The sequence below is a fragment of the Aythya ferina genome (genome assembly GCF_964211825.1).
Source record: "Aythya ferina genome assembly, chromosome: 6".
In the NCBI taxonomy this organism is placed as follows: domain Eukaryota; kingdom Metazoa; phylum Chordata; class Aves; order Anseriformes; family Anatidae; genus Aythya; species Aythya ferina.
This window is the reverse complement of record NC_140303.1, coordinates 37,997,523-38,024,001: the sequence shown is the minus strand read 5'-3', so window position 1 is coordinate 38,024,001 and position 26,479 is coordinate 37,997,523. Positions and strand designations below refer to the sequence as shown.

General features: G+C 41.6%; 1 protein-coding gene across 3 annotated transcripts in view; it reads left to right on the top strand.

The window, feature by feature from the left end:
• The first annotated feature begins 238 nt into the window (after positions 1-238).
• Positions 239-26,479, top strand: part of GTDC1 (glycosyltransferase like domain containing 1) — a 219,584-nt gene continuing 193,343 nt past the window's right edge. Inside the window, exons 1-7 of one of the 3 annotated variants that reach the window (XM_084523856.1) lie at positions 625-1,277; positions 1,420-1,542; positions 9,906-10,119; positions 10,254-10,344; positions 10,618-10,777; positions 12,497-12,803; positions 24,237-24,417. The gene's annotated coding sequence lies outside the window, so the exon portion shown is untranslated. Of the gene's footprint in view, positions 352-624; positions 1,278-1,419; positions 1,543-9,905; positions 10,120-10,253; positions 10,345-10,617; positions 10,778-12,496; positions 12,804-24,236; positions 24,418-26,479 lie in introns of those variants that run through there. The other 2 variants (XM_084523857.1, XM_084523858.1) reach the window with 2 other exon arrangements.

The following is a 26,479-nucleotide window of genomic DNA, read 5'->3' as shown; positions in this document are numbered from 1 at the left end:
ATTCCCTCATGTTCTCCCCGTGTCCCCCAGCTCCAGCAGCCCATTTTGGGGACCGGCCATCCCCGGGGGGCCCTCAGGACGAGGGGGAGCGGGGCAGTTCCCCCAACACCACAGCGGCTCCGTCCCTAAACCCCCTCAGAGCGGCTCCCCCTCAGCCACCCGGGGCTGCCCCGGGGCGATGGCGGCGGAGGAAGGAGGGGGCCCGGCGGGCGGCAGGGGGAGGCCGGCTCTGCTGCGAGGGAGGGGCCGGCACGGCGGCGGGGCCGGCGGTCTCCAGGCGGCAGCGAGGAGGAGGAGGAGGAGAAAGGAGGAGGAGGAAGAAGGAGGAGGAGGAAGAAGGAGGAGGAGGAGGTGAGCTCCCTCGGGGTGGGGTAAGCAGCGGGGCCGCCCGAGCGAGGCGGGCGGGAGGGAAGGGGTCAGCGCGGCGGGGCGGGCGCTCGGCCCGGGGGTGGAGGGGGGGGGGAGAAGAGGGCCGGCAGGGGCCGCGGGAGGAGCGGGGGGCCCGGCCCCGGAGCCGGCTCGGCGGGGGGGAAAGGAAGGAAGGAGGGAGAGAAGGAGGGAGGGAAGGAGGAAGAAGAAGGGAAGGAGGGAGGAGAGGCGGCCGGGCCGCCTGACATGGCTGCGCGGCCGCGCGGGAGGCGCTGCCGGGGGCGCCCTAAGATGGCTCCGAAGAGGGGGCAGCAGGAGGGGGGTGTCTATGTGTCTGTTTGTGTGTCTGTGTGTCTGTCTGGGTGTTTTTCTGTCCGTCTGTCCGTGTATTGGGGTGCCGCCTCCCCGGCGGCCCTAACATGGCCGCCCGCAGCTGCCTCCCCCGGGGCCGGGGCCGTGAGGGAGCCGCGGGGCCCGGCCCTCAGGGCGGCGGGGTCCCGGCCCCGCTCCTGGCGGCGTTTCCCGATAAATACAGGTTTTTCTTTTAAAAATGAGGGTGCGGAGAAGGGGCTGTCTCATTTCTGTGAGCCTGTGTGGAGCGAGCTGCGAGGCTTGCACCCGGTTTCCATCCCGGTGTCACTGTAACGCCATTAAAACATTAATATGGAAAACGGAGCGAGAACCGTCAGGAGCGACCTACGCTGACCCGGTGTCACGCTTTGCAGAACAAGGCAGAAAAAAAGACTTCAGTTGTGCAAAACGTGTAGATTTTCGGATTTTTTTTTCCCCTTTTAGGCTTAAAAACGTCATGTGATGGAACACCTCAGAGTAGAGGAGCTGCTTAAATGCACTTTGCGAACGCGTCCCAACTTGGGGAAAGTGTGTCTCGGCTCAATGAGACTTGGCAGGTCTGCACAAATCTTTTAACACATGACTGTGTGATGGCTGGAGTAGCAGGCTGGGGGGAAAAGAAACCATTTGAGGTGCAAATGCATGCACTTTTTTCTTCCTTTTCTTTTTTTTTTTTTTTTTTTTTTTTTCTCCAAGAAGTAGGGGGCAAGAGTTGGAAAGAGGAGCAGCTCCTGTAGGAGAGGCTTGCTTTGTGGTAGGATTTTCTGGTTCCTGAGAATTTGATGCCCATTCCTGTGATTCAGAGTTCAGCACAATAGTCAGGTAAAGATGAGTAGCGGGTTTTAGTGTGGCTTATAACAATGGTTTGGCATAATTAAATAGAGCTATTTTATTGGACTCTATTAACCTGGTTAACCTTAAATCTTAACCATGACAGGGTTTTCATGTAAAGAGCCTCCATACAAAGTACAATATTGAATTTTAATTGCAGCTTTCAAGACCTAATGTAGAGTGTATTCTTCTTGCTTCATCTTTTTTTTTTTCCCCCCACTTCTAAGAAGTCCAGGCAGAGTTGAAATGCATTGGAAGAGTACTTTCTGACATAAGTTTAAAAGCTATGAATCAGGATCAGATAAATCAATTAAGAACAGCTTTTTAAATCTTTTATTTTTTTATTTATGTGCATACAGCATGTGAAAAAGGTGAGAATCGTTCTCACTACTGCCATAGCTCAGTCTTTACAAACTTTCTGAACAGTTTGCCAGCCTAAGTTTCGGTTGGCCAGTAGAAAGGAATGGTAGAGCCCAGGGGACAGCCCCGCTGTCCAGCTCAAGACATCGGTGCTTTACAGGCACAGGACGAAATTCATCCCTCTGCTGATAGACGCACAGTTTGAACTGTAATTCAGTAGTGTTTTTAGGGCTGTTGTCAATTATTGCCTTTAAAGTAGTGCAGTAAAGCCCTGGAGAGGCAAGAATGACACAAACTATTGGCAGATTGTGCTTGTCTTAATGCAATATGAGGAAACATCTCCTGAATTGCAGTGTCTTAGGGAAGTGTTGGGAAGGGGTGAGCTGCACGGAAAGGGAAAACAATTGCATCAAAGTTTCAGAGAAGAAAATAATGAGCAAGAGGTAAGGGGTGAGGTAACGTGAGTAAGAAGTGACCAAGAGCCTAAACCCAACACAAAGCAGAGTTCAGCAGGCTCAGCATCCGATGTGCTCTGCAGACACTGCTGCGGCCGCGTTAGTCAGCAGGCTGCGACCCCAGGTCCGTGTGCCTGTTAACTAACCCACCTCATCTTCTTGCACTACCAACTGCAACTAGCACAGTTGCAACTGCAACTGTGTTGTCACGCTCAGAGCGTCCCGAGTACCTAAGGTGCAGCCAGAACACGTCATTTATGCTGCTCAGTCACTTAGACTCCAGTGTAAAAGTTATACAACTTCCTTAAAGTTGTTTTAAAACCAAAATAGAGACATATTTCAAAGACCTGCTTGGCTGTAGGCCCATTCTAGAGTGGCCGGTAAAAGTAATAAACGATCCTCAAACATTTCTGCTCAATAAAATTTGAGAATATGAAAACAAAAAAGTTCCTGTTTTAGCTTGTTATAAATGTTTTCTTCACTCTGCGGCTGCTGTTATAGACATTGACCGTAGCTAAAAGAAGAGCCAAGTACATTGAGCTCTTCGGGCCTCTGGTCCTGTCTACACCGTGGACTTGTGTTATTCTGTAACTTCCATCAGAGCTGGGAGGGTTTACAGTCCCTGAATAAAATCCTGCGTGGGCAAAATACCTAGATAGACATTTCTCCCATCAAAACAGCCCTTGACCAATAGACTTGGTTTCACTTTGGGCTCGTGGAGCCTGCAGGAGCTGAACGGCTGCGGTCGTGCCAAGCTCTTCCTGATGTAGGGATGGCTTTAGCAGCATTTGCTGTCTTGAAATTCCTTACTGTTGCTGCATGCACCTGGAATGTAAATTATTAAAAACAACAGAAAAAGACTGGTACACAGCATTGTTTGGCTTCACAAGGTCAGAGTGTGTTTATACAACACAGTGCTACATAGTCCAGCTTGGGAGATCCCTGGAGATAAGGCCTTGCTGTTGCAGCAGTCGATGAGCAAATACTTAGTGTGGAATATTCTCGTGTCTCATCTCTTTCAGTTGCAAAGAGGAGGTCCTGTCCAAAGACTTGAGTTGTCAACGGGTTAAATAATTGAGTTCAAGAAGTGCTGTTTCTATTGGATCCCAAATTATGTGTTCAGAAGGAGCTTGCGTGTTAAATGCAAACATTTATTCCTGTGTGAACAGAGTTGTGTTCTGTTGTGAGAAAACGCTCCAAGAAAATATTCTGAGGTTAGATTCTGGTGATATTGGGATAAATAATGAGGCCTTAATGTTGTCTGGTCTGTTGAGTGTTTATACATACGGCTGATCGCGAGCCATTATGTAGTGAGAGAAGTAACAGAACCAAATGATCTGAAAACTTGGAAGGAGCAGGTATCTCGTTCAGTTTAGATTAGTTGGATAACTTAGTAATACTGCAAGTTTAAAAAAAAAAAAAAAAGGAGAACAAACTCTAGATATATGTGCAAGGTTCTTAGGAAGTCATGCAGCTGCCTGCTGTATTTTAGGAGCACATTAGCTACCAGGGTTGTTTTTTTTTGTATGTGAGAAATGTCCTCTACTGAGTTTGTAAAGCAGGAAAATCTTCTGGATTTTGGGCAGCAGGAGTTGAGGGGGCTCCTGAGAGCTGCCTGCCCCAGCAGTAGCAGCAGGAGTGCCGTGCCTTGGTGCTGGAAGGGTGCGTGGCACGGTATGGCTTTAACACACACCTGTCCGTGCTACTGCACATTGGATGTGAAAGTAAAAATAAACGTGTGAAGCACCAGACAGAGAATATGAAATCGAAATCTGAGAACCACATCTTCAAGCAGTCTGTTGCCATAAATCCTGGGCCATATATATGTATGGGAGCACGTGTAGATGCTCTGCTGTTGAGCTGCGGTGTTTGCTGTAGGCAAGTAATCACGGTTCAATTTATAAATGACAGTAAGTAGGGAAGCCATTACTTCAGGTCGCTGGTGTTTTGGGTATGTGCAGCTCTTTGATGTCTGAGTGAGAAGTGAAGCAATATCTAAAATTAACAAAGGAATATGTGAAATTAATGTCAAAATGCAGGCCTTGGAGGGAAACAGGCAAGGCCAGGCGCTGAATGTGGTTTGGTTTGTTCCCCTGAACTGTCATTTCTTAAGGTTAGGGCACAGGAAGGACACAAACAGTTGAGACTTTTAAATCCCAAGGTAAGCCTATGCTATGAAAGAAACTTCGATATAGATGTGTGCATATTTATACATATTAACCATAAATGTGAAAATTAATATGGATGTGATTAGCAAAACCTCTGTCACTGGCAGTTCAGGTACAACGAGATTTAATAGCATCTCCATGCCTTAGTTTTCCTGAATTGTTAAAGAACGAATGCTAGGCTGGAAAACAGAAAAAAAGAATTTAATTGATTTTAAATCTGAAAACATATTTAAGTGTCATCTATTCAAGAGTGCACCACTATGGTTTTACCAGCTTTTTTCCAGGATTATTTCAGATGTTGTTCTGTGCAACGGGTGACCATGTTGATGAAGCTCAGTGCTGGAAGCACGATGCTACCACAGCTGTGGGGGAGATGTTTTCCCCCAAGGGTTACAGCAGTGGTCTGCAAAAAGGTTATGTTGGCCATGCCTTTTGGCAACAGAAAACTCAGTGATCATGGTCTTGATGAATAAAATCCCATTCATTTTGTGGTTGCATATGAAGCTTATAATTGCCATGCTTTAGATTTACTCATCCAGAGTGCAAGATTCCTTTCCTAATCATTATTAGGAGCTGTCATTCGGGGGGGAAAAAAAACCCCTTGCGTTCACGCCTAACTAGTTGGATTCAGATTTAATATGATGCAGTCTTTTATTCCTCTTTGGGATGGAAGATTTACTGAATTGATGGTCCATGATGGGCATTACTCACACTGGCAGGATTCCGTGGTCAAGTGTGTTGGAATGAAGGATGAAGATCTCGCTGTAGCTCTTGGTTATTTTTCTCAATCTTAAAAGACAAAGAGAAGTTTCGCCTTCAGAGAATGGAGACTTGTGGTTCCTCCTTGCAAGGCCTAATAAAACACATGTAAGAGAAACTTAACTGTTTTGAACTGTCTGTGTGGAAGAACTTGAAGAATATCACAAAGTTTGGTGCAGATGTACAAGAATAAATGTGTATAAATGCCGAAAATTTGGAGTGGAGTGATCAGGTAAAGCGGTGGTGGTACGTGACTAGTGGCAGAATATTTGGGACAAAGAGCAGTGAAAATAGCTCAACTTCTGGGGTCAGTTCTAAGAAAACATTATCTTCTTCCTATCCTTTCCAATTGGGCAGGTTTGGAAAAATAAGCCTCAAAGTTATGAATTAATTACATTGCTTTGGATTATTGGACAATGTAGGTCATGATTCTGTTCTCATAGTGGTTTCTTTACCAACTCACAACTTTGCACAAACAGTGTCCTTGTTGCATTGTGAAAATAAGGTGTTTTTTAGAAATCTGTTCCCTGGTATGTGTAATTAAACAAGTGCTTTCCCAGAAGCACCATAATTTCCATCACTTAAAAATTAAAGTCTTCTAATAAAATACAGATCGTCATTCCGGCTGATGCTCAGCATTGTGTTTCCAGTGAATCTTTTTGCCTTGATGCTTACTTTACATACAAATACTCCAGAAAAATAAATCAGGCTAGTTGGACATAGTGCATATCTTATTCTGTAATTATTCTCAAGGTGTTTGCAAGGAACATGCTGTAGGAAGACTTTGCACAGTAAGTAATCCTGGGAAATTCTCAGTTCTGAGATGCCTCAGTTGAAATGTTGGCCGTTCACCTTGTCTGCCTGTTTGATTGCTCTTCAATACAGTAAATTTCTGCTTAAAACCTTGTGAAGTTGGAGATGAGTTCAAAATCCCCAAATAAACAATATCATCTTGTTGGCCTTAGAGGGCAATTTCTTCTCCTGATCTTAAAACTTTTAGAGGAAATATGCTTTTGTTGTCATTAAGTCAGTTTTCTTTTTGCTTGTGATTTAAATATGGAGGCAGGATTTATGGAAATGACTGTAGGGTAGCGCTGGCCTAACTAGTCATTATTTCGGGCAAGGCATACAAAATTGGTCTTTCTTGTGCCTAAAACTAATAGTGTGCTTTGTATTTAATCTGTAGGTCTTTTGTAAAACAAATGATCGTGCTAAGAAGTGCAAAATATACACATTTGAAGCCTTTCTAATATTTGGCACGCTGTTCCAGTGAGTCATGTAGATTTTTAGTTGATGGTTAAATTTATTAAGGTAGGCTCTCTCTCCCTAAGAAACTATATAATTATCTGTATATATTTGAAAACAATATTTATTTTTAAGGAAGTAGCAGTAGCTGAACTGGATTTTTTCAGTGGCGATTTTGGAATGGGATGTGCATTTTGTAGTAGTGTCTGTTCAAGGATTATATAGAAAACACCCCAGTGCTTTATGAAGGTGCTAACCCCTATTACAAGGTTGCACAGAGAGTGTTAGTGCTGTCAGTGTGGTGTGGGCACTGTTGGGCTGAGTTTAGGCTCTTACAGGTGGGTTTTCTTTTTTTTTGGCCTAACTGGGATGAATTGCCAGTAATTGGTATTTCACCCAGGTGACTTGGAGACTTCCAGCACCTTCTGCAGTCCAGTGCATGTGCAGTGCTTCGCTGCCAGCCTTACAAGAGATGTGTTCAGCATGGGGAAGGCTGAAAACCTGCCTTAAAACAAAATAATCTGCATGGGCATGTGCCATGAATGCTTCTCCGAGCCATATTCTCTTTGTGGGAACACAGCTGACACTGCTGACCGTTGACGTCCGTAAGTACCATGTTGCTGGAGCAGGGAGCCGCTCCCTACGTTGCTTTTCGTGAGTCTGTTTCATGATTAAACTTCTAAAAGTCGCAGCCCCCAACATGCGACTACGGCTTCATGGTAGCTGTGACATTACTTCACTGTTCACGCTGTGAATTTCATTCCGTAGTAAAATGAAGATTATGTTGTCCTTGTAAGTCGGCTGTCAGCAGAGACCGGAGGAGCTACACTTGGAGCATCTGCATGCAATCTTTGCGACAAGCAGGACCCTCTGGAAAGCTGTTACTGTTGGGGCAGAACTAATCATTCCTTGTGAAATTATATAAGGAGAATTAGCTCTGACTCTACCTCATTTCCTTTCATACTGCTGTGAAAATAAGCTTGGAAACGTCAAGCCTTCCCTCCCTATTTCTCTGTCCTAAGCGCTTTGTTAAGTACTTCTTTTTATTAATGCTCTAAACAGAAGTAGCTGTGTGTATTTCTAGATGCTGATGGGACGAGCATCCTTGCCCAGCTGGGCAGTTTGAGGTTTCCTTCTGAGGACAGGACTTCCAGGTTTAGTTGCCATTGCCTTCTCAGTGCTTTGCCTTTATCTCCCTGGTGGATCCTTCTGAGTACTTCATTTTTAAGGTAGCATGCTTGATGTGATAGAGAATTGTCAATCACGGGCTGCCTTGGCTACTTAGAAAAAAGAGCTATCAAAAGGCTGCTCGGAGCTCCGAGGAGCAGCCAAGTCACCTGCTGGTTTGCCCGGCGGGGGCCTGAACTCCTCCAGCCTTCGTGTTTAGAAAAGAAAGCTCAGACCTCAGGAGGTCAGGCAGCCACGGGGCCCTGCGCTGCGCACGTGAGTGCACAGCGCCCGCCACAAAGCCAGCTAGGTACGCACGGACGTGTCTGACACCTTCACCTTAACCACGTCTGAAAAACACCCGGTGAGGACTGACCCCTCTGTAACCTAACATGTTGTTTAACCCTCCTCAAAAGTAACATTTTTTATTTTTTTTTCCCCCTAACCACTTAAGCTTCTGTGTTCCTACCCTGGCTTTTGCAGAGGTAGGGTCTGATCAACAGTTCCATAACTGCTGTTACCATTTTGTGATCTTACCATCTTCTGCATAGGACACTCCTGCTAATGTGAATTTGAATGAAATTCTCACTTCTTGCATCTAATTCATGTTTAAAACCTCAGGTTTGGTTATGAGGCTTTATTGCTTAGCCCAGCTCGTGTCAGTTCTGACTGCTCCACAGAAGGCTTGCGGCCTAAGATTTTGCAAGTGTATTGATCATCATCTAAGTAACAAAAATACGAAATAATACCGCACTGAAATGCTGCTTTCTAGAACTCAGCTTAAATGATTTGTCGGTTTCACAGCAAACTCTGGTTAGCTGATAGGACTGCTTTTTTTTTTTTAAAGGCAGCCCTGCCCAGGCTGCGCTCATTTTTCCTTCACAACTGGAAAAAAAAAAAAAGAAAAAAAAAAAAAGAAAAAAAAAAACACACAACAAAACTCTTGAATGCTTACAATTTCTCAGGAAGAGAGAAGACTTTAAATTATTCAATGCAAACACCAAGAGGGGGAAAATAAAATAAATAAAAAGCTTATTATGGTAAAATTCCTGGTACAAACCTGATCGATGAATATAGGATCATGGAGTGGCTGAGGGGCTGCATGCCCCAGCTGCTGCATCATCTGCAGGGCCCTTGGTGGCTCTTGCTCAGGTGTCTCTGTGTCTGTCCTGTCCTAGATGGACTGGGGCTGGAGAAACTGGCATTGTGTAGCTGTAGATGTGTAGGGAGGGGATGTTTAGTGAGGTAAAAGAAAAAAGCTGTGAGAACATTTGCGGTGGTCTGCACACCTGGGTCAGCAGATGGGTCTTCAGAAGGGTGTGTGGAAATCACCTGTCATGAATTGGATAAATAAGTAAGTGCATGCCTACGTGTCTGAGTACCTTGAGATGCATCTTTTATGGCTATTAGATCCACAGTTTAAAAACAAGAGAAAGTATTCTTTGATCAAACAGATGTAAGTATTTGAAGGCGGTGTTAGCTTGTGAAGCGTGTAGAGAAGGCGGGGGGAGGTATCTCTGCTTCAAACCTTTTTTTTTTTCCTTGCAATTTGCTGGGATCATAATCTGCAGGCATTTTGCTTTTATGGTAGCGTTCCAGCACACGTGATGTGATTAGAAGTAGTTTATCCTGTCCTCTGCAGTCGAGTTTCCAAAAAGTTCCCGTGTCCAGGAGGGCTGCAGGATTTCCGGGCTTCCAGGAGTAGAAGTGGTGCAGATGAGGCGTCCTTCGAGGCTTCCCAATGCCTCTGCTTAGATTGCAAAGCTCTTCCTTATTAGGCCCACAGGAAGCACTTCTCCTGTAGAGCAGCCAAATTGGTATCGTTGTTAAATACTCCTTGTCTGACTCTGATGGCAGCTCCTCGCTGTGGTGGCACATTTGGGAAGAAGAGCCTCTGTGATTGCCTCTGTGTCCTGCCTAGCTGAGTGCATGGCCTCTCCATCTAACCACATGGCAATTCCTGACCTGGAAGCTGGGATGGGAACCAGCACACGGTTTTTAGAGGACTGTTCACCTTTTTTTGCTAAAATTGAGCTCCCTGGTGCAAAAAAACGGGATGTCTAAGTTGGGAGCTCCATTAGAACTTAAGCTAGAATAACAAATAATAATAATAAAAAGGCCTTGCAATCAAATTAAAGTTAATTTATTTTATTCACCTGTCTGCCAACTGCGTTCTTGCAAAATGTGTTTTTGCCCTCAGTTTATTCTCAGCAGCAGCTGCGTTGGTTTCTGGGTTGCGTAAAATCCTGCACATTCCTCTCTGGGATGTGAAGAAAATTCTGCCCTTTTCCATCATCTCTGAGCAGTAGCCATGTGTCTGCTTTCTGATCTCAGGACCTTCCTGCTTCCGTCGGGCTCCCTGCTTGCTTCGCTTCACCTCTGCTGTTGTGTCCTGCTCTCGGAGGCTGTGCCAGGTGAGATGTGCTTGCTTTTCTTTCCCTTTCAGGAGAGCTCCCCTGCCCCACCATGCAGCATGGGGGAAGAGGCAAGCAGGGTTGCCTTCCCCTGCTCCAGCTGGAGCCTCTCTGAGGGCACTGCACTTACACAGCCCCAAACAGGTACGCTCTGTGGGAGTTCAACAGAAAATGCATGCTTCAGAAAAGGAGGTTCACGAATATGTACCACAGAAGCAGCAGCCTGTAAGTAATACACTAAAAGAGGAACTGGATGAAAGATGAAGACAAGTTCCAAATGAGAAAAGCACGTGGTTTGTGTTATTTCCTTCATGCTTGGTTTTCACATTGGTGTCATCATAGCACAAATGAATATGGCTTTTCCCTCAAAGTAGTGTTTAAAATCTGATTACCTGAATTATTTATGGTCAGTGTTCAGAAATATATGAAGTTTTATTCTTTGAGGTAGCTGTTCCTTGAATTGTTATTTTGGAAGTTGATCAGTATCTTTCATTGCAGACCATCCTGAAAGAAGTTCCTAAGCATTATGGATGTTTTCATACTGCATTTGAAAAAGTAGACTTTGAAAATGTTGTTATTAAACTCTGTCCAAGATGCAAAATCTCTCCTGTTCTCTAGTATTAATTGTACAAGTTTGGAAGTCCCAGTTTCACTGAAGGTAGGGCTCTTTGTTTGTAAGTAGCTGCTGAAATAAATTACCAGTACAAGAAAACATTCTGCTAATAAGTGAGGGATGCCTGGAGTTGGCTCTACTAACAGAGAGAATTTAATTCATCCATCATCAGGGATGATGTTTCTTAGCAACACAAAGTATTTTCACCCGGGGTGCTTTCAGGAACTTTCACATTTTTCTTCAAATGCAGCCTTGGTAGTATGTTATATGACCTGAAGTTCGTCCATCTGTCCTGAAGGTCCCAATACTTTTCCATTCCCTCCCATGATCAAATGATCCGATGCATGTTTTTTTCAGCTTAACGATACACAAGTTGACCAGAGAATCATTTCGCATGTCAGATTTTCCAAAGGGTTCTGGGAAATTATTTCCTGCTCTGTATAGCAAAGCTAAAAGTTATTGAAAATGTGTTACAGTTTCATAATAAAACAGATAGGAAAAATATTGGCTTGGGAACTAACTAAATGCTTTCTGATAGCCATAGCCTCAAGGGGGATACTTGGATCATTTGTAATAAAGGGCTATCTTTGATATCTTTTGGTGAATTGACTAGTATTCTGTTTAGATAATAATTTATGAAAAAAATGGCTTGATACACTATGTTACATTATCAAATTGTTTGGGTGCAAAAATTGCCTTAATGTATGGGCAGGGTTTTCAGTGTGTGTTCTTCTAACGTGTTCTGTATGAAATCAGAGGAAGCTGTCAATTCATTAAGACCTCAAGTGTATTTCTTAGTTTTCATTTTTTAAAACAGGTTTTGATCAGTGTGCTTACAGAGTTGCTGGGGAGATTTGGCTTGCTGAAGGAACACCTTCAGGTATATAACAGGTGTTACTCAGTACTGAGAAAAAACATCTTACAAATAAAATGTCATGTTTTGCTTTGAAAAATTATATATTTTTGAATTTTTGGTAAACTGCTCTGAAAAATTCTGTGATCTGTGGTGACTAAGCCCTTGGTTACCTTGCTTTGAGTGGAAAAGTTTTAGTGGTTATAGGATGAAAGCTTCTTTATCAGCAGCGAGTAGTGGTAAGTGTTTGCAAAACTTTGTGATGAGTTACCTACTACTCAGCCTAATTCACAAATGAACTGTACAGAAGCTGTTTTAAACAGGGGCAAAACCAATTCACAGAAGTACTGGTTTGATTCTTCTTTGTAGTTCAAAAAAAAGCCCTGTGTTGCAGTGAATGTCATCTTGGCTTTGTTTTACTGAGCTTTCACATACACACACAAATTCTTTGTACATATGGATACATATATATGAAAAATGAATTGTTAGAATTACTGGGATACTGTTAGAGAAAGGTTTTATCAACAGCGTTTTAGAGTGTGTCTATTGCTAACACACAAGGGAATACTTAGGGAGTGCTGAGAGCTGCCAGCAAAACCCGTGCTGGCTTTGTAATTCAGCTAGATGCATTTCCGTAAGGATAATGACATCTCACAAGTGAACTCGCTAGTAATTCCTGTGCAATTTCAAGCTAAATGGCTCTGGGTTTCTACATGGTGTTTCTAGTTCTGGGACTTTTAATCATACATCCAAACTTGGACATCTTGTTTAAGATCACTGATATTCAGGGTGTTCAATGTAGATGTTTTCTGCCCTGGTATTAGTGGCTAGCATGTTACAAGGTCTCCAGGTGTTTCTTCCACTCCTCTGAAAAATCACCTGACTTGAAAGCTTCTTTCATTATCCTACAGGAAGCAGCAGTATTTGAAGAAAGAAGGAAAGAAAGAAAAGCTTAGTAGCACCAGGGACGTCAGTCTTAACATATCAAACGTGAGCTCTTTGAAAATGCAGCAGTCGCTTACACCTGAGGTAGCCTTACCTGCATGTTTGAGCCTGCACAGCTTGCAGAAAGGTCAAGACTCACCTGTTCCTTCTTCTGCCAGTGTTGTTGCATGTGATGATAGACCACCTGCTCTTCCACCTCTGTGCTGGCCTCTTCATCTGAACTTCGTCTTTGCAGCTCCAGAATCAGTAGTGGTTTCTCCTTACCCCCTTGGGGTAAGAAAGTTCATGTTTGTAGGAACAGGTTAAGTTTGCAGCCCTAATGGCTCCTTTGGGTAGTTGCACAGTGAGATGCCAGAGACATTTGCTGAACACCAGAGTTTGCATTTCAGTAACATGTTATAGCAATGTTCATGCTGAAGACCTCTGTTTGCATCTCTGCATTTTGCTCTGTAAGACTGTGTATAAAGAGGTGGTCTTGAAGCTTCTAATAGATTTCTCAGAAAATCAATTTTAAAAGATTTTGAATAATAATTTCCCTCATTATTGAGACTTTATTCTTCCAACTGTAAAACCAATGTCTAAATTTACAGAGCATTACAGGGGAGAGAGACTGCGATAGGCAAGAATGCAAAACCTGTTTAATGAGAAACCCAAGCCCCCAAATACTCTCCAGAAACTGGTCTAAAAGTCCTGATTCTAACTTGTTCAAGGTGCTGAGCCCCAAAGCATTGGCAATGTGCAGTGGCGGGTATTAATATTGGGAGAGGCTTTTGGTGAGAGAAATTAAACATTCTGCAGGATTCAAAAGCAAAATGCAGCTACCTGCTGCGAAGGTTTTGGAAGCAGTCGTGGTAGAGGTTTATCAGTCCAAGACTGAGAAGAGAAGGGAGTGCTCCTGATCATTTCCCTTTCCTTTTGCCATTGCAGAATGGTTATTTAGAATAAGACAATAATAAGAAAACAGCATCTGAAGACAAAATTCACTAACAAATGTTACTTGTAGGCCACAGCCTCTCCCCAGTCCTGATGCAGCAGCCACCGCAGTCCTTACTACTGCAGCAGGGGCTTTTGCTTGTGTTCTATGCAATTCCCTATGGTTAAGTACATAGATACAAAAAATTGATGCAAATAATCTTTTTGAAAGTAGCAAAAGGTCTGGAGAAAGCCTAATAAATAGATAGGGATAACTTGTAATGAGGAACACACAGTCGTGTCAGAACCATTGTAAATTTTCCAAAAGTAGTTTTCATCTTCACCCATCCATGCTTCAAATAAAGAACATCCACTTCATGGCCTGCAGCACAATACAAATTGTACTTTGCTAGCTTTTGGTTCAAGCGATGAACATACTATTTGAATTTTAGGAAGAACAATTTGAAAACATACTATATTTAGGATGAAGTCTTGAAGTTACAAGAATAACTAGTGGTTTTGCTGTTGTTGCATCTTCTAATGTTCATGTGCAGAGAATGACGTGATCAGAGTTGTCACTGGGAACATTTCGTTTTTCATGCAAAGTATTTTTGGGCAGCTCTTGTTTGAGGGAACATGTGATGGAATATAAAAGAACTAGTCTAAGAAATTACCATTTGTGTTAAAAGGTCATACATAATTGTTTAGGTGTTATATTTAGCCTTAGATATAAGGCTAAAGCAATTCCTTCTCAACGTTGTAGCTTGGCCATGGGGTTCTCATCATTTAACATAGCTGTGTCCATTGAGAGCCTTGTGAACTACATTTTATTTTAATAGTGCCTGGGACGTGGTCATGAGTGAGAAGTCAAATGTCTTTCCATGCAGTCTTTCTGTTACGTGTTGTGTTTGCATGCAGCTTGTATTATAGTTTATGGTTACATCCCTGTTACACAAACCTAATGCACATGTTGTGTTGTCAACAAAAGCTATAAATTATCAAAATCATGAAGATTTATTTCCTAGTACATGAAAGCGTTATGGGGTATTGGCTCTCTATTTGCTATTCTAAGTCTCCATTTTGCATACGTATTTCTTTCTCTGGCCTTGACCTGAGATGATCCTGGTGAGCATGGGTTTCAGAGCAGTGAAACATACCCGCAAGCAGCTTGTTCTGCTGAGCAGGTTAAGGGGGGCAATAGATGTGGGAGAGGTTGAATCTCAAATGCTAATAAACTTGTTTTGACACACAGTCGTATACTGTGTTATCGTGAAGGAGGACCCTGCTTCTGATCAGTTCCTTCCATTTTGCTCTTAGTCTGGACTGGAAGCCTGTTCAAAGTAAATGTTTGACGCAGCCTGAGGACTTTGCTAGCCAACCCTCTGATCAGAAGTGCAACCGGGTCCCTTGATTGTAGCTGTTCAGGTGTGGAGAGAAAATACCCTGCACAACTTCCAGGATTTTGTACAAAATTTAAAGTATTAGCATTGATGCTCTGTGGCTACCTACCAATAACATTGCTTTCTAGTGAATCCGTTTTTAAAATGTCTCTTTCCTTTTTTTCCTGTTTTTCTTGCCCAAGCTGCGTTTTTGGTGTAAGATGGGCTGCTTTCACTGAACTGATGCTGCACAACCAGGCACAGTTCTTGCCCTTCCTGCTGTAGCTGTCTTTTCCAAACTTTGCACTGCTTTTAAAGTGAGAGGATCAAAATTTTTATGTTTTCAGCTTGCTAGTGCAGGCCTTCAATCTTGCCCTCCCTCCTCTGTGTTTTTAATATCCTATTAATCACTTCTCCATGTGCAATTTGATGAAACTTGTTTATAGGTTGTCAAAACCTCTGCTTTCATCAGTTGACTATCTTCAGCTGGTGAAGTTTGGATTCAGTGATGTCCATGTACTAACAAAGTATGAGGACACTTATTTCTATGTTAATGCACTTCCAGATTTTGAAAGTCTCTTGTATTTGCTAGACTTTTTTTTTTTTTTTGACTTTGCACTTCTCCTTTTGTGTCCCCTACCTCCTGCCTAAGATCTCTGCGAACTCCTCAATCTCCCATATTTTCATAGTTGGCACGTAAATCTGTCCTATTCAGAGGAAGCAGTTTTGTTCTTAATGCAGTTTCAGAACATAAGAACAATTCGTGAGCTGCCTGCCACAAATTTTACTTGTTTGGGTTTTGACTGAGGGAAAAATTTGATTATCTTCAGATCATTCAGGAAGTTAAATAAAAATACTACAATTTGGTAAGTTTTGGGAGCAACATGTAGATTTTTAAAATCTTTTGTCCTGTTGTTTTTTAATCTATTTTATTCTGAGACTAGTGTAGACTAGGGGATTTAAGAGTTTTTGGTCTGGTTTTCATGTTTTAGAAGAGAATTAACAGTTCTAAGGAGAAGACTGTCCTTCAGCTAGCTGTGGCTTGTGGTAAGAATGAGTAGCACCTACCAGTTAGGCAGCTGGCACTCGGTACGTGCACTTTCCCATCCATGCTGTGTGGTTTTGTGTTTTCTTTCACGTTCAAGGTAGGCTATGATGAAGCTTGTTTAATGAATTGCAGTTTACCTGATGAGCATGATGCTTTGCAAATGAGAGCTATGACTGAGCATTGGGTGTTTTTTTTCTTATTCAATAAGAAAGCTTTCCATTACAAATTAGTTTGAGAAAAAAGCTATTGGTATGTTAAAAAAATAAATATATAAAGTTCTCAAGTAGCTACAATAGGATGCCATTTACACAAACACGAATCTATGTAGTTCTGTGCTCAGTCTTAACGATCTGTATTTTAAATGAAAGCCCAACCTTTTAAGGACCTTTTCCTCCCGAAATAAAGAATAGGCTGATCTATTTCTCCCACAGCTGGAAGGGCATGGGGAAATTTGGTTGATCTTATTTTTTTCAACAACGCTATCACAGGGAATGATTGGGCCAGTTGCTGAGATTGTAGAGGACTGCGTGGCTCCAGGCATCTTAAACTATGTGCAAAAACTGATTCTGCTTAAGCCAAAAATTACAAAATGCACAAGTTTAGACTGAAAATGGATTCAGGTCAGGAAAAACTGGATCCATCCCCACTGTCTTAAAATGGGTAACTGGAGAATTTCGTGTGATGGTTCATGTAAATCTAAGTAAGTGGACATGAGATTACACATTCATCATTGTGATTTTCACTTGAATTGCTTTGTGTGTATAAGCGTTTGACAATATTGTATTTAACTGCAAGGATAATATTAGCATGGTATATTCTGAATTTGTATTTTATTTATTTTTACTGCAGCAGTCTAAATCTCTACAAATTGCAAAGTTTGGGCCAGGAAGGTAGATGATCGAAAGCAAGGACGTAGCGCGTGGGGAATTTGTGTTTGGATTTTTTTTAATCTGATCTAGTTACACAGAAATAAATCATGCTTTTTTACTGCAATGAGTCTATTCAAAAGCCTATTTTTACTTCAACGTAGATCTATTTAAAATACCTTGGTTTTGTCTGCAAGAAAGCGTTTACATTATTTAACACATTCTGCCAGCTCTGTTGTGTAACTTCAGTTTAAGCCAGTTTTCTCTTTCCACACTCCTCTTTGTTCTGTAGTCTGTGGTGTACAAACAATTAAATGTGTCCAGTCTTAAACATTTGGATAATGTCACTAAATTCATGGAAATGGCTTACAGTTTGATCCTGGGATGTGGGACCCAAGAGTTGCATGCTCTGCTAACAACACTTTGTCAAAACACTGTTAAAGAAGGCCTCAAGATGTGCTTATAGCATCAAAGAGACAAAGGTATTGTCTTCAAATGTTTGAGATAATATTAAAATCCATCGAAGGGGTAGGTTATAGTCAGATGGGCATGGGTCACTCTTCAGAACACAAAGATCTGAAGAAGCACAGCGACGGGAGCTGTGGTTGTGCGTTCAGTGCATCCATAGGAAACGCAAAGCTTAACCATGGGAAAGGGGTTCAACCAAGGGGTTGAGGATGCATCAAGGTGGGCCAGCCCTCTGGTCTTTGCCTTCTGTAGCTCCTCAGTGGATCAGAAGACCTGAGAACACTTAGTGTGGGCTGTGATGTTACACATGCATACATACATATGTACATCATGTTGATGTCTGGATGGGTGACGATCCTGTCCAGGATGATGAAGTTAGTGTTACCTGCACAACCCCAGTGCTTGTTTTTAACACCACAACCAGTGTTCAGCTACCAGGAGGAACCCATGGGTTTTGCAGTGTTGCCTGGAGTAATTGCCATGGCCAACTCTCCGTTGATGCATCTCCTGCAGCCACCTCATTGCCTGTCTCCATTGCTTCACTCTCCGCTTTCACATTACTGTGGGGTCTGTGCTTGATTTAAAGTCAGTACAAATCATGTCTGGTAGTGCTGAAAGTCTCAAATGACTCCTGGTAATTTTTTGGCAGAAAAGCTTACGAAATGAAATCTGAAATCTGACTGTGATTTTTGAGGGGGGAAAAATGTTTTCTTTGTTAGTGGAAACTGTAAACGAGAACCTCGAAGATAAACACCGAAGGACATCCTCCTTAGGTTGTCCACAGTGTATTTGGTCAAGAAAGGAAACAATTTAAGGAATGTGACACACAGTTCGTGATGCAGAAGAAAAGCTTCTATGTGCCTAATACATTGGAAAACATTTGTTCAAGAGCATGTCTTCCGCGCGTGAGATTTGCCCCGTAGTATTATTAAGGTCAGTATCCACATAGGTTGCCTCATCCGTATTGAATGTGGTGCCTGAGGTCAGCTTTGACTCGTGAGTGCAGCTCTGAGGAATGTTTGGTCTGGTCCCGTTAAAAATCATCCGTGTGCATAGTTTAGAAACTTACTCCTGCTCTTCCTGGGCTTGTCTTTGGTTCCCAAATGAAAAATAACAGAGAGAAATGTGGTGTTCTGCTTAACAAGTAAAGCTTGTGCAAATGTGTGTGTATGCCTTGTGTGTATATACATGTATACTCATGGGCTGGTTCTCTTTTAAGTGAGCTGCTATCAACTTTAGATAAAGGTTTTCTGTTACAGATATCTGGGCAGACTTTTCATTCCCAGTTCTGTGAGAGTAAAGACAGGTTGCACTGCTGATTGAGAAGGACTCGATCTGGTGATTCGCAGAGGGGTTATCAAAATGCTGTCACAAAACCTTCATCTGAATTCAGCTTCTGGATGCAGTGGGGCAGTTTCCAACTCGTGCTGGTCAGCTGGACTGAAATGGTGAGATGTGTGTCTCCTGCCCATCCTTCTGTAGCCCATGGTTGCTGCAGTTTTCCATCAGCTGGGTTATCCTGTCACTGCTCCTCATGCAGTGGATGACCTGGGCTGTCCAGCTGGTCACGTTGCATCACATGGCACCAAGGTGGTCATCATAGTGAAGGAGAGGGTTATTTGGGAAGCCTCTCCTAGTCCTCCATGTTCATTTAAACCAGTAACTCAGTGGCTGCTACCTTCACACAGGTATGTTCAACTCGGTTACAGCATCAATTGTCATCTTCTTGATGCCTTACTAGAAGTGGTTGAGGGGGGATTACTCTTTAAATATTGTTTGGCTGTTCTGGAGTGAAGGATTTCTTGTGCTTAAACCTTAGAAATTAAAGAGTTCGTAGTAATGAACCACGGGCTATCCAGTGCTCCAGTTCTGCCTACAAGTAGAACCAGGTGGTATTTCAACAGAAATATCACCAGCTGGCTCTATGGCTTCTGCCTAAAAGTTACAGCTTATGATATTACATAGATAATGAAGAAAACTTAACTGGTGTTTCTTGTGTGTCATATTACCTCAAAATTAGATTTGTTATAGGTATATTGTGATTGGCAGCACTGCAACTCAGAGTGACTGGTGCCTGGGAGTAAACATCTACTGAACATGTTCAGTATGGGCTGTGGTGGAACTGAGCTGGAAATAATTCAGTGCTTATTCAGAAAATGAACAAACAAACAAAACCCCCGAACACACACACGCTTGAGTTCCGTGAACAGTGGAAAAAGAAAGCAGGTCATCAAAAATAAAGGTGCAGCCATCATCTCCCCTGCTCTGTGAGAGAGCTCGCAGCTCCTGGGAACTGAATCCTGGCACACAGCAGATGCCAAGGCTGCAGAGCCAGAGATCGTGTAGTCATAACATCTTAAAGATTTTTTCCAAAAGTTTTTGCCCGCTCTGAAATCATTTAATTAAATGTGCTTTAGCCTGAGAATTCGTATATTCAGCAGTGGGTAAGTTCTGCTCAGCTGTGAGTTTTATGGGGTTTCTAATACCCTGTTGGAGGGTGGAGTTCCTGTAATTATTATTATTATTTTTTTAAAAAACTTTATGAGCATTTTATATAATGATGTTCCTGTCATGCTTTTGGCTATGAATCAGCAAAGCATTTATGTGCATTCTTTAATTGAAGCGTGGAGTTGTCTCGCTGTGCAAATGTTGAAGTCAGTGAGACTATTAATTAAAATTAAGTATCTGTATAAGTGCTTTTTCTAAAAATAAGTTGCTTCATAACAGCTTTGGGCCATATTGGGGAGGAGGGGTTATTTCTTCAAACTTTGAGAAGAGGTATATAATTCTCTCTGAATTGTACCGTGATGAAACGTCACAGCAGTGCCAGAGGGCAGAAGGGGGCTGGAGTGGGGAGGGAGCTTTCTAGCTCCTAAGTTGTCACCTACACTCCTTTAAAAATAAATAAATAAATAAATAGAGAATAAAGCTATTACACAGGGGGTGGCATGAAGGAAAACTTAAGCCCTTGCAGTAGTGGAAGCACACAAGCTAGCTTCCTATAAAACAGGCAGTTCATCATCTTGCTCACCATGTGCCTGGCTACAAATCCGTTCCTCTTCCATCCGAATAAACCCTTGCATCATTTAGTTAAAGTCAGTACTTCACAAGTTTTTAGCTGGTTGTGGTGTCGTTTATGTATTCTGTCTGTACTGAAAGGCGTTACAGGTATTTCAAGGGTTTGGAAAACACTAAACTGTGTTTTTTTCCTCTGTATAATAAACAATTTGCAACACAAATTTGCTGTATAATTTGCTTTATAAAATTATCTGGTTAATTAATTCTCACAACACCTGGGTGAAATATTGAACTTTATCTCCTAAGTCTGGGTCTTTACCAGGCTCCCTTTTAGGCTTTCACCTTTTTTCTGATTTGTTTTTAAAACAGACTTCTTATGACAAGCTCCAGTACTCCCCAGCTCCAGTAAAACAGTGAATAGGGGAGGGAAGAAATGAGTAGAAACCCAGAAAAGGAGAATGTGTCTCAAGCTGGTTTGTGCTGCCGGGTTTCTTATTGCACCTCAGCTGTCTCTTCTTGTTGCTCTGATTTCTAAGACCGTTCAGGCATGCCTTTTTGCAGGGGTGTGTGTATAAATGTATATATGAAGAGAGAGATAAAATACTGACCACATTCTTATGCAGGAAATGTTAATGAGAGACTCTTCATTTACCTGATGCGAGCTGGGAAGAAACTTCATTTTCCTGAGGTCATCCTGTATTTGAAGTAAGATCCGGAGGTGGAACGCAGGTGTTTTGTGACCTGAAGATGATGCTTGTGAGGTGCTTCAGTGCGATGGGTTGATGTCCCCAGGCGGTCGGTTTTCACTGCTGCACTTCTTAGTATTAATCGTTATTACTTATTTATTAGTAGTAGCAATTGAGAATCAAATTGGATAGAAATACGTTGCAGATGCTTGGTGAAAATCACGTGGTGGCTTCTGAAAATTGGGCTCAGAAGATCCCTACTTCACATTGTTAATTAATACTGGGGGAAGGAGTCAACTTCATCTGGTTAGTGTCCCCGCTCAAAGTTTCTCTGAAGCACTGGCAAATGCACACGAAGTAAAATTTACGTTGTTTGGGGAAGAAAGCCCAGTTTGCCATCTTTACTGTTCGCACGTCAGTTGCTCTTTATTGCTTTTTAAATTTGATTTCATTGTGGTGTAGTGAGCTTTTCAATAAACATAGTGGTTTCATTTATATAACACCAGAATTATTGTTAATGCAGGGTTTCATACAGCGAATTAGGTATGTAATATTGTGTCCAGTGGGATCCTGTATCACCAAATTTGCATAGTTATAGTTCTAGTGACATCGTATCTCATACCAAGAACCTAGGGACCTGATACAATATCAGTAAAACTGTCTCATAGGTATGATTCAAACAGTTTTATTAGCAACATATGGGGTATGAAGGAGCCACAGAGGGTAGTTTGGAGTGTAAGGGTGCTGGCCTATCTTTTTCAGCATGTAATTATATCAGTCCTCTTCTATGGCATTATTTGTTGCTGCCCTGGGATTGCTGAAAAATAACTACTAATATGGTGACACAAAGGATCAGAATAAATTATAATTGTTGACTTTACAAGAAATTCATTGGCAAAAAGGCTTACTATCCTAAGCTCAGATGTCATTTCTGTTTCAGCTTCATAGCTAAGCCACATCTGCAGAATAATATCTTTTTGAAAGTCTTAGGGTTTTCTGGCAGTCTTATTTTCTTGTAGTGCATTCTTTTGTGATCTGGAAGATACAAGGCAGGAACTTCTTTTGGCTGCATTTTAGTTTTCAATCTTAAACGAGGAGGGTGCATTTTGTTAATTGATATTAGGATCTTGGAAACCTGTTACCCACATGGAGCACATTGTAATTAGTCATCTTCAGATGAGTTCATCATTCAAATGTCTGACATTAAAACCTAGCGAAAGTATAATTAGAAGGCTGTAATAGTGCTCCTTTTAGTGGTACTTTTTAAATATGATGAATATGATTTTGAAATCACTTTTACACGTGAAAAAGAATGAGAGGTTTAACATTTCTGGATTTTGGTAACTGGCTACTGAAGACCACAGTGCATACACGCATAGCTCTTAGAGAAATGTGATATTTGAGTATTTCTATGATAACTTCTTAAAAAGCTTATGCTTTCAAAAACACTGGGCTGACTGAGACACTGAGGCAAAAGCCTTATGCCAAGATGGATAACTTTTGCCTTACCCCCCTCGCGCATTGTCAAAGGAGGAAATTAGTTTAGTTTGGTGTGATTTATTTTTTCCCTGATAAATCTTGACTAGCTCGTCCTCTGAGTGTGTACAAATAGGTTGTTTAATCACTTGTTTTGGGAAGCTGTTGGTATGGAAGCAAGTATTACTTGTCTGCAATGCTCTTGGTTCTCCTTGCTCTTCTCTTTTGGGGTAAGTTTTATTTGTGCTAGCAATTCCAGTCTTTGGGAGCTTTTATCTTATCCATTGACTTTCAAAGGGAATTGCAGGTGCTTTAGGAACTATTTCAACTAGTTTCTTTAGTACTCAATGGTAAAAAGACCTCAGAGCTTGCTGATTTGACTTTAAAATTTGAAAAAATAAATCCCAAATCATCTCTCCTCCCTGTCTCTTTGAAAGTTGGATTGGAGGATATCTGTCAAATATACTGCTTTTGAGAATCCTGAGTTCTTTCTTGAAGACCGAAGTGAAACAGCATTACACCTTGCCATTTTCAGAAATAAGTAGAAACAAATTTGGCAAACAAAAAGAAAATGGATATCAGCTTTTAGGTACATAAACATCCTAGACTTGTGATCTTTGTATCTCATGCAGCTCATCCTCTGATTCCAGGGCAACCATCTATGGGGTGAAATGGTCATTTTCAGTGTGTTTCCTAAAAACAGTCAGCTCTTTCCCTTAGATATCATTAAGCATAAACATTAAAATGTTATTTTTTTGCCTTTGTAATGTAACTTTGCTTTTTGCACACTTTCTTATAGTGTTTTCTCCTTTCCCATATCACTTTTTGTTTAGAATAGAAACTTCACACCCACTTTGCTAAAGATGCTAAAGGAGTGATTTCTGAAATTAACTATTAAATAAAAAAAATAATATAAACAGATCTGGACATCATATCATAGAGGCTTTAGAGATCTGTCTCAGGAGTCTCTAGAACCACTCATGTTAATTGTTGCATATCTTGTAATGTGTTTATTTCAAGGTATTGGAAGACTTCCAAAAAGTTCCTGTATTTAAAAGGGCAAAAAGGATGTCACAGTGGACTTAGCCCAGGACAAAATACACTAAAGGTTAACCTGGGCTTATGTCAGTGAAGGCTTAAAAGCTAAAAATAAATAAATAATAATAATAATTAATGTGAGTCACGATGGCTTCATGATAGAAGGCTTTGTGAGACAAAGCTGACGTATTTTTTAATAGGATTGTGTGTCTGGCCTATATTGCTATATAAACTAATTTTTTAAGGCATTAAATCATTGCAACACAATATTTTGATATAAAAAAAACTTGGCTTCTATGCAACTGAGATACAGGAAATACTAAAAATGTCCTGTTGCTTAAAGCATAACTTTTAAAGGGATGAGGGAGACCTACAACTTGTGGGTCCCCAATGTGCTTGTAGCCCAGTAACATTTAAGCAGCAGTTCTCTTGGTGGTTTAATTTTTGTTGCCCCGTGTTTCAGATGATGCGAAGCATAGTTAGTCCCGTAGTTCAGTCATCGAAATACAGTAAAATTGTAGTTGCTACAGAAAACTAGGCTTGGGAAACCCCAACCTTGATCATATAAATGTTAAGTAAACAAACCTGCCTACTCTTGATGATCAGTGGGTGTGGGTGGTCATGGATTCGTGTCTTTGTATTTGGCTCACATATAGTCTATAGTCTATTTTTCAGACATTACTGGACTAAGGAAAGATTTTAGGATAAATGTATTTTGTAGTATTTGTGTGAAGCTTCTTAGTGTAAAACAGTTTGGAAGTTAGACTAGGTGAGCTCATAACCTGTTTTCTTTTTTCCTCTCAAACTTTATTCAGAGTTAAGAATACTGTTACACTTGAAAAACTTGCCCGTTGTCCATTGGATTGAAGTGGATGGAACAAATGGGAAGAAGTCCTGCTTGGCACGGAGATCCATAGACAAGATTCCCAGATGGCTTTGCTGAGGACATGTAAAGCACACAGCCTGGTACCTCGCTGCTCCCAGCTTTGAATGCAGGTAACAATGCTTCTGTGAAATACTATTCCTTTCTGAGGAGGAAAAAGTGAGCATATAGTTCCCTGTTTTATGACTGAAAACACCAGAGCCACGTGTCTCATAGCCACAATTCCAGTGTCGGTTCGTGGGCTCCCTGTTCTCAAAACACATTGGCCTACAAGGGGATCTGTGTCAGTGCAGTGTCCTCACTTCCACATCAAATCCATTAGTTCAGCTTCATCCTGCACGCTGTGGGGTAGCTCTTTCTGAAGGTGCCACCTTTCAGATCACTGATGGATAGAGTTAAGCTACTTTCCTGTCTCTGTGTAACATTTGTGTAAGCAGTAGACTACCGTAAAGACTTCAGTGTGTGCAGTCCAGGGACTCCCTTTCTTCACTCACTGCCCCTCTGAAGACAAGGAGACACAATTACATTTTGTGCCCAGCAGTCAGGACACAGTTCTTGGTGTTCAGGAGGTATCTTCTAGCGCCTTTCCCCATGCCTGACATGGTTTCACACCATGCTTCAATGTGTAGTAAGTCTAACAAGGTTACAGGTTTGGGGGGAATCAAAGGAATTCTTCCTTCAAGGCAAGATTAGCTTGCAGACTTTTCCTTTTCTCCTTTTTAATCAAAATGTGGGCTCACAAGGTTGCAACAGAGGTGGGAAATCTTGGGATTATGAATGAGAGATGTCCGTTAACAATTGTACTCTACCTGTAATTCAAGCTTTGTATGGCTGCACACAAAGGACAGGAATAAGAGACCAGTGGGCCAACAGCAAAGAAGGAAGAGAGGACCAAAAAATGTTTACCTTCACCCTTTCAAAAGAAAAATATTAAAATATGTGGAGTTCCACTGGCCAAACTAATAAGTAATAGTCAGCAGAGAATAGAGACTGCAGGGAAGGGAGGGACTGTGTCTTACACTTTTGGTGGGGAGGATTAGTTTTCCTCACACTGAGAATTACAAAATCTAGTTGTGTCTTTAAGTGTAAAAGACATTTGTGCATTAGAAACAAGTGTGTTTACAGGGGTGTCACCCCTAAGGTCCTCCAAGACATTGAAGCCAGCTAGAATTGCTTCTCGTAAGGGTAAGTTACGAGAATTTTTAAGTTACTTCATCCTCACAGCTTCTGTGCACGTCAAACTACTCCAGGCCTGTCCCATTGCAGGAACTGAGCTGCTGTGATCCCAGTGGATATCAGTGCCCTTCTTCTGCGCTCCCCTTCTTTTCCAATAACTTCTGAACTCATCAGGCAACTTGAACTAAATTTGACAGAAGAGTAACAAGCTTAAAGGTTTTAAGTTCCTGTGTGTTAAATTAAAATATGTGGCCAAATAATGAAAAGACCATTACGGGCTGCAACAAGGGAAGGGCTGTGGTGTAAGCTCTTACGAGGCAGTGGAGAATTCAAGCATTTCTTAGATTGTGTTGCTTACATTGACACACATTTCTTTTTGTGTCCTAACAGATTTGTTGATTTGGTGCTCTGAGGCTTCAGAACTGTGCTGGCCCTGTAATTTTGTAATACCGTTATCTGAAGGTCTCTGTGACATGGAGATTGTTCAAACTTTTACAATTTGTTTATTCTCATGAAGTTCTTGGCTTATTCAATGCTTGTGGTACTTTTTTTCCTCCTGCATCTTCCCACCTCCTTGTAGCAGTTATTTTTGTTCTAGGTTTTTCAGGGAGTTTTTATTTTTAAACTCTCATTGGCATTCTGTTACGAAGCTGTTTTTCAGCTCTTTCGTACTGTAAATATGTGGGTTTTTCCCATTCATTCTTAACTCAGTCTTTTCAATAAATAATAAAAAAAAAAAAAGGTAAAACCAAAACAAAACAGAAAAATAATATTACAAAACTATTACTGGATTATTCAAATCCTTTAGTGAGTTAAAATAATAAAAAAAAAATCACATGAATTGCATATTTTTTTCTTGCATTATAAGGTTTTGTGGTGTGCAATCATTTACTAGTAAGTCTTTCTGAAAGTAAGGTTGGAAAGACTTGCCTAATTTGGTTATTTGCAATGGCAGCCAGTTATCATGTAAGATAGCAAAGCCAAATAAGAAAGAACTTG